We start from the raw sequence: 8,344 nt of genomic DNA, 5'->3' as shown, positions 1-8,344 counted from the left end.
CTATCAGCTATAATCTAATTGGGAAGCTGGAGAAGGCTTGAGGGGTTGAATGATCATCATCTTCTATTTCTTATGTGCATATGTTCCTGGAGTGAGGTTTGACTCGGATGAAGCTTTCTTGATCAGAATATCCCAGGTATGATTCCTTTTCAGTGCTGAATTGGGTGATTGCAGCCGCATACAACAGTTGGAGTGCAATTAATTGTGCTTTTCAGGGCTGAGGATCAACTATGTTCCTGTGTGATGCCCAGCAATCCCTGTTGGGAAAAAGTCTAGAGGTCCAATGAGAACAGGAATAGGTTAGCTTCTTTGGGGAACATTGACTTCGGAAGTCAGTGATAACTATAGTACTGAGTATTTCTACTGCTCTGAAGAGTGATGCATAGTCCCAGCTATCACTCAGCCTTCCTGTGGATTTGCTGCTCAACCAGAAAACTGCAGTTTTGCTCTGACATATAATGCAACCTGTTTATTCTTTCAAAATGTTCCCAATCAATACAGGCACAACCTGTCATCACATTTTTATTTTTTTGTTGTCCTCCGTCCACTGCAATGCTGATAACTAGAACTGAGAAATGCAGTTCTTTACTGAAGTTACTGCAGTTACACTCAGTTCCAAGTGAATGTGTTTGAAATTAGCCAGGTATTTAAACTGCAGCACTGGTAAAGTGACCAGAGCTGCAGTCTCTTCGTCTAGGATGACTTGCTTCGACAATAAAAATGAGTTTACAGATGACTGAGGAGTCCAATGCATGACCTACAGTCTCTCTCACAGGTGGAGTAGATGGGGGTTGGAGAAGTGGGTGGGTGGGTTGCCATGCACTCCTTTCGCTGTTTACGCTTGATTTCAGCATGCTCTGGGCAATGAATCCTGTGGAGATCAGCTCCTTCCCAGATGCTTTTCCTCCACTTTGGGCTCTCTTGGCCAGGGATTCCCAGGTGCCGGTGGGGATGTTTCACGTTTTCAAGGAGGCTTTGAGGGTGTCCTTGAAGTGTTTCTTCTGCCCTCCTGGGGCTCGCTTGCCATGTTGAAGCACTGAGTAGTGTTCTTATTTTAGGAATCTCATGTCAGGCATTCTGATGATGTGGTCTGCCCAACAGATCTAATTGAGTGCGGTCAATGCTTCAAGCTGGAGATGTTGGGTCTGGATGAGAATGCTGACACCTAGTCTGCCAATGGATTTGCAGGACCTTGTGGAGGTGGTGCTGTTGGTACTTCTACAGGGTTTTGAGGTGCCTGCTGTGCATAGTCCACGTCTCTGAGCCATGTAGGAGGGTAGATATCACTACTACTCTGTAGACCATGAGCTTGGTGCTGGGTCTGAGGTCCTGGTCTTTAAACATTCTTTCTCGGCCGACCAAAGGCTGTGATGGCACACTAAAGGTGGTGTTGAATTTTAGGCTGATGTCTGCCCTTGTTGACAGTAGGCTCCCAAGGTATGGAAAGTAGTCCTCGTTGTCCAAGGCCTCACCATAGAATTTGATAACCGGGGGGGCAGGTTGGCAGAGGACCTTTGTCTTATGGATGTTTAGTCTAAGGCCAATGCTCTCATAAGCCTTGGTGAAGGTGTTGACAGTGGCTTGGAGCTCAACTTTTGTGTGTGCACAGACGCAAACATCGTCTGCATATTGCAGTTTAATAGCAGAGGATGGGACAACGTTGGATCTGGCCTGCAGATGGCTGAGGTTGAACAGATTCCTGTTTGTTCTGTAGTTTAGCTCCGCTTCAGCAGGGAACTTGATGCAAGTTGGAACATTGCAGAAAGGAAGGCTGAGAAGAGCGTTGCAGTGACACAGCCTTGTTTGATCCCAGACTGAATGTGAATTGGGCCTGTGGATCTGTTGTAAGAGTTTTAACAACACCAGGTTAAAGTCCAACAGCTTTCGGAGTGCTGCTCCTTCGTCAGATGGAGTGGATCCCCATCTGCTCATAAACAAGGCATACAGAAACACAATCTCAAGTTACAGAACACTGATTAGAATGCGAATCTTTACAGCTAATCAAGTCTTAAAGGTACAGACAATGTGAGTGGAGAGAGCATTAGGCACAGGTTAAAGAAATGTGTATTGTCTCAGACTGGACAGCCAGTGAGATTCTGCAGGTCCAGGCAAGCTGTGGGGGTTACCAATAGTGTGACATGAACCCATTCCACCTTTTCTATACTAACATCCATTAAGAAATTAAAAATTGCTGCAAACATGTAGGTGTTTCAAGTAACTTTGTAAAACACCTATGCCAGAAGCTGCCTTTGTACAAGAATACACACTATAGATGTTGATCATAGATTGACCTTGGAATGAAACCCATGCTCCACATAACCAGTCAGTTTACACTGTTGACAGTTAATTCAAATATTGATTTTTGTCTAAGTTTTAGTTGTTACTGGTCATGGAGATGACATAAATGAAGGTGAAGACAGTCAGGGAAATAATGCAATATAAGACCAAAGAACAATACAGCACTTCGCCCCATCAAACCTGTACCGATATGCGGTTTGTTAACCACCCATTCATGTGTCTATCAAGATAAACCTGCCTGCTTCCTCCACCTCCACTGCAGTGTGTTCCAGGCACCCACTACCCTCTGTTTGAAAAACTTTCCCTGCACGTCTCCCCTAATCCTACCACCTCTGACCTTAAACCTATGCCCTCTTGTAGTCAACCTTTCCACCTTGGGAAAAAGCCTCTGACTATCTACCCTATCTATGACTCTTGTAATTTTGTAGACTTCTATCAGGTCGCCTCCGTCTTTCCAGTGAAAACAATCTGTGTTTATGCAACCTCTCCTCATACCTAAGACCCTCCAGACCAGGCAACAGCCTGGTAAACCTTTTTTGCACCCTCTCCAAAGCATCCACATCCTTCTGGTAGTGTGGCGACCAATATGCAATATTCCAAATGCGGCCTAACCAAGGTTTTGTACAGTCGATAAGATAGCAAGAAAACATAAATCTGTAACCCAAATTGATTTAAAGGTAACAACGGCACGACATTTTCTGTTATGTAACTTCAATCCATTCTTTTCCATTCCTGATATTTTTTCCTCACTTCATTTGAAAGTGCTAGGGCCTTTGTGATCGATGGTTCACCCACCTGCATCTTGTCAGCATCATGTCAACCACAATGGTAAGCATGGCTGTTTAACAATAGGAGGCACCACAGTCTCCACGACCAGTAACAACTAAGACTTAGACAAAAGTCAATAGGAGCCTGATTCAGTCTTCACCCGATTTCCAAATTAAGCTTTTCCATCATTGGGTCAATCATTAATGATTAGAATCTGGGGCACTGGCTGATTTGATTTTTTTTCTTTCCCCCTTCCCTAATAAAGGGTCTCAGTGAATTGCAGCAACTCCTTAATAGGCTAAGCACAAAGTAGTTATTAAATTTGAGATCTCTTTGCTTTGTATAGCCAGACAAGGTACGAGCCACCTTAAAATGCATCCACCTGACCAAGCCCAATGAGCACATCAGCCTTCCCCAATATTTCTATCTCTGGTTTGGCATCCATTTTGTTTGATTACATTTTTGAGAAGTGACCTGTGATGTTTTTCTATGGCAAAGTGATACATGAATGCAGCTTGTTAATAAACCCGTTGAGCAATCAGGAGATCCTGTAGTTTACTTGTAAATTAATATCATGGTTTGAAAATGTTATTTTCCTACCAGAAACCTGCAGTGTATGAAAAAAAAATTGCATAATGTACATCATATGTTCTATGCAGCATTAAGTTTTGTGAACTAAAATAGCGAGTGAATTTGACACACACCATCCAGACTTTGAAATATATCACTATTCCTTCACTATTGCTTGGTCTAAATTCTGGAAATTCCTCTGTATAACAGCACTATGGATGTACCTGCTGCATTAGAACTGTCTTGGTTCAAGAAGGCATCTCAGCACCACCTTCTCAGGCAATTAAGGATGGGCAACTAATCGTGATCATTCCTAGCGCACCCTGTCTCCTGTCAGCAAATAAAAATAGAGAAAGCGATGGCAGTTTGAATTGCAGCTGTGTATAATGCTTATAATCATAGAAATCATAGAAACCCTACAGTGCAGAAAGAGGCCATTTTGGCCCATCGAGTCTGCACCGACCACAATCCCACCCACGCCCTACTCCCATATTCCTACATATTTACCCGCTAATCCCTCTAACCTACGCACCTCAGGACACTAAGGGGCAATTTTTAGCATAGCCAATCAACCTAACCCGCACATCTTTGGACTGTGGGAGGAAACCGGAGCACCCAGAGGAAACCCACGCAGACACGAGGAGAATGTGCAAACTCCACACAGACAGTGACCCAAGCCGGGAATCGAACCTAGGTCCCTGGAGCTGTGAAGCAGCAGTGCTAACCACTGCTACCGTGCCGCCCCTGTTAATCTGTTAATAATCTGTTAATCTATTGCATCACATCGCTTCCCACTGTACCTCTGCCCTTCTAATGCTCAAACCCCAAGTCTTTCTCACCCTCAGACTCTAGCATTGCGTTGCTAACCTAGCCTGCCTGCCATTCTGCATTAAATTCAGCTTATCATAAAATTGTGCAGTCTGTACCTTAATCTAGGATTAGGGTGGCATGATGGTACAGAGGTTAGCACTGCTGCCTCACAGTGCCAGGGACCCAGGTCCAATTCCCGGCTTGGGTCACTGTCTGTGTGAAGTTTGCACATTCTCCCCGTGTCTGCGTGGGTTTCCTCCGGGTGCTCCGGTTTCCTCCCACAGTCCGAAGATGTGCGGGTTAGGTGGATTGGTTATGCTAAATTGCTGTTTAGTATCAGGGGGACTAGCTAGGGTAAATGCATGGGGCTATGGGGATAGGGCCTGGGTGGGATTGTGGTTGGTGCAGACTTGATGGGCCGAATGGCCTCCTTCTGCACTGTAGGATTCTATCTACATCCAAGTCCTGCTTGATATTCTCCCTGCCTTCGCCTGGCCTAAATTGGTCCCTGGTCTCCCAGTGCTTTAGATTTAAAATTTTCATGAATTCTTACCTACCCTTGTGCTGCATCACCTCACCAAACTCTTTGTTCTTCTGGGTTCTTATACAACTGTCTTTCTTTAAAATTCTCCCTTTAAGACCCTCATTAAAATGCATCCTCAACCAAGGTTATGGTCACTCTTTCTAATATCTCTTGGCAAGATTAGCATTTTTCCTCCTTTATAGCTCTCTAGCACAATGGGATAGAATCATAGAATCCTACAGTGCAGAAGGAGGCCATTCGGCCCATTGAGACTGCGCCGACCACAATCCAATCCAGGCTCTATCCCCATAACCCCATGCATTTAATCTTGCTCGTCCCCCTGACACTAAGGGGCAATTTAGCATGGCCAATCCACCTTTTCTATACTAAATAAATATTTTAGCAGATCTGGCAATTTTGAACTTCCATAAGAAAACTATGACTTTCACTGCATTCCTTCAGTAACTAAAGCCTGAAAAAGACATGTCATCTGTGAGTCATTTGAATATTAGAATAATCGCCTGTCCCCAGGCCCAGAGTAAATGAAATATTGCTGGTCTCTCTCTTTCCAATTATGCTATGTGAACTAAGTTGCAACATGGTCATATTGATTCTAATCTGTCCCATTAGGAGTCTATTGTTCACAAATTATCTTCTTGAATATAGAAATTATAATCGCGCTTTATTATGCAGGGGGTTGGAACTTATGGTTCGAGGGTGATGGAAATGGAGACGATGAATGATTTCAAATGGAAGTTGGACGTGAGGGAACTAAACTTGCAGAGTTACGGATAGAATAGGAATGAGACTGACTGGATTGCTGTACGAAGGACAGGCATGGACCCGATGGGCTGGGTGGCATCATTTTGTGCCATAATAACGATGAAAACTCATCTTAGCTTTGGGTGAAGCAGGTTTAGAGAATAGGGGGTCAATTGGGTCAGGGTGTCCAGATATAATTCAGTCTCTATTTTAAGGTGTCATATATGCTTCCACTGTAGTTTCTGATGTCCATATTTATTATGGAAGTTGCCTATGCAAACTTGTCACAAACTTATACAATCTTGTAATGGTGACGCTGCAGCAGCTCCCAAGTTTAGACAAACAATTATTTTAATCATGTAATCAGGAATTTATAATGGAAAAATTCTCAGGATGTGGGCACCCCGGCCAGCTCTAAATGACCTAACCTTGTCCTTCATTTTCTCTTCAACCTTTGATTGATTTTCAAATATTTATTTTCTAAACTAGAAGCATCTCATGCTGTAATAACTTTTGAAGAAGGCATTTTGTTACCTCTCCCTTCCTCCTTTTGGTGATCATTTTAAATTTGTGCCTTCTATATAATTCTACAGTCAATGGAAATATTTTTCCTGATTTAACTTCTCAAACTATTCATAACTTTGAACACCGTTTCCCATACCTAAAGTCTCAATTCATGTCCTTGACATTCTCCTTAAAAGTAATGTGTTCAAAATTGGACACTGTATTCAAACAGGCTTAACTTGACAAATTGGCTTTTGTACACTATTTTTATATGTTGTATCTCGTTTGATCAATTTGTCCCTCAACTTTTAAAGTTCTTATCTTAACCACTAAGTCTTTTTGTTTTCTACTTCAAAGATTTATCATTTTTTTTGCATTTTTCTCTCTTCCATCTCAAAATGTATCACATCACTTTTCTCTGCGTCAAATTTCAAATATCTGCCCAATCACTGCTACTAGCTTGTACTTTAGTTGGATGTTCTCGTGAGAGAAAACAATTGCTTTTTGTGGGACAGGAAGTAATTTTGCATTAGTTCTTAATGAAGAAGCTCTACCACTACAGGTGTTTTACAGTAAATTGATGCCAGAGCCACAGTACCATTGGTTTTCTGAGAGATCGTTATCCAATGATATATAAGTGAGAAGGCACCTGTATACTATTAAGTGATAAATAGAAATAGCATAATCCCTGCCACTTTGGATTTTACACATGTATGACATTTGTGCATTATAATTATAGTTTACCAATTCCACGATAACAATGTCAACTTTGTTGTACAATGTTTCTCCTTGTAACAGGAGATACTAATGTGATGGATTAATGTTATTGGCTTAATCCTGCACTTTGTTTCTAACTGGACTTTAACCTTAACTGGGAACTAGTGTGACATATAAATGCTAGTTATCCTATTCCCTTCCTTGTGGCCGAGCCTTTGTCCCCCTCCCTCCCCCAAAACTGACTTGGCTTTGTTTAAGAACGTATTGTTTTTGGGAAATTGTGTTGCTGCATTGTTTACCTCATAAATTGGTCCGACTTGGGAATATGTCATCCTGCAGTTCGTTACAAATAAGTAAATCAAGGACCTGAAGCTGCTTTTCCAATGCTGATCATTTAGTTCAGATTCTAAGAGACCAATATCCAATGCCCTTTATCAAAATCATAAAACATCATTTTTCTGGGTCTGAGATTACTGGAATATAGCAGTTGTCTGGCAGTTAAAATTTGACACAAGCAATTACCAGTGTAAAAATGCCCGAGATGTCACCAATTGATGTTTTAACCTCCGTATTTTCCGCTGAGCAGCAGATGGCAGCTTGCGAATTTGTGTAATACATTGGAACGGTGATTTGTTTTGGTTGGTTCATGCCATTTTTGTTTTAACAGTGTCTTTAAGACAGCATGGGAGAGAGAGAGACCTCTGAGTAGTCATGATAAAATAGATCTGTTTCACAGATAAATCACTGCAGGGATTGTAGTAGCTTCTGTGCATGAATCATAGTTTGTCATTTTGCATATTTAAGGACAGTGTTTTTGATGTAGACGTGAAAAATGGAAAGAGGCATTGTGCTGTAGTCAGGCTCTACCATTAGTGTTTTGGAGGTAATAGCACAAAACTCAGAAGTTTCTTAAACCTTCACTGTACTGCCTCTAATGCAAGTATATCCTTCCTTAAATGTAAAAACCAAAATTGCACAGACTATTCCAGGTGTGGTCTCACCAAAGTCTGGGACAATCGTAGCAAGACTTCTTTACTCTAGTATCCTTGCAATAAAGACCAACATGCAATTTACTTTCCTATTTGCTTGCTGTAGCTAGCTGCATGCTAATTTTTTGTGTTCATTGTACAAGTACAGCCAAGTCTCTCTGAACATTAACATTTATAAATTCCATGCCTTTTAAAACTATTCTGCTGTTTATTCTTACGACCAAAGTGAATAACCCAACACACCCTGCATTATACTACATCTGCTACTTTGTTGCCCACTCGCTTGTCTGTATCTCTTTTGAGCCCCTTTGTGTCTTCAAAACTTGCATTCCCCTCGCTTTGTATCATCAGGAAACTTGGATGCATTACTCTCTGTCCCTTTGTCTAAGTCATTAATATAGAT

Source organism: Mustelus asterias, chromosome 10 (genome assembly GCF_964213995.1).
Source record: "Mustelus asterias chromosome 10, sMusAst1.hap1.1, whole genome shotgun sequence".
Lineage (NCBI taxonomy): Eukaryota > Metazoa > Chordata > Chondrichthyes > Carcharhiniformes > Triakidae > Mustelus > Mustelus asterias.
This window is presented reverse-complemented; position numbering follows the sequence as displayed.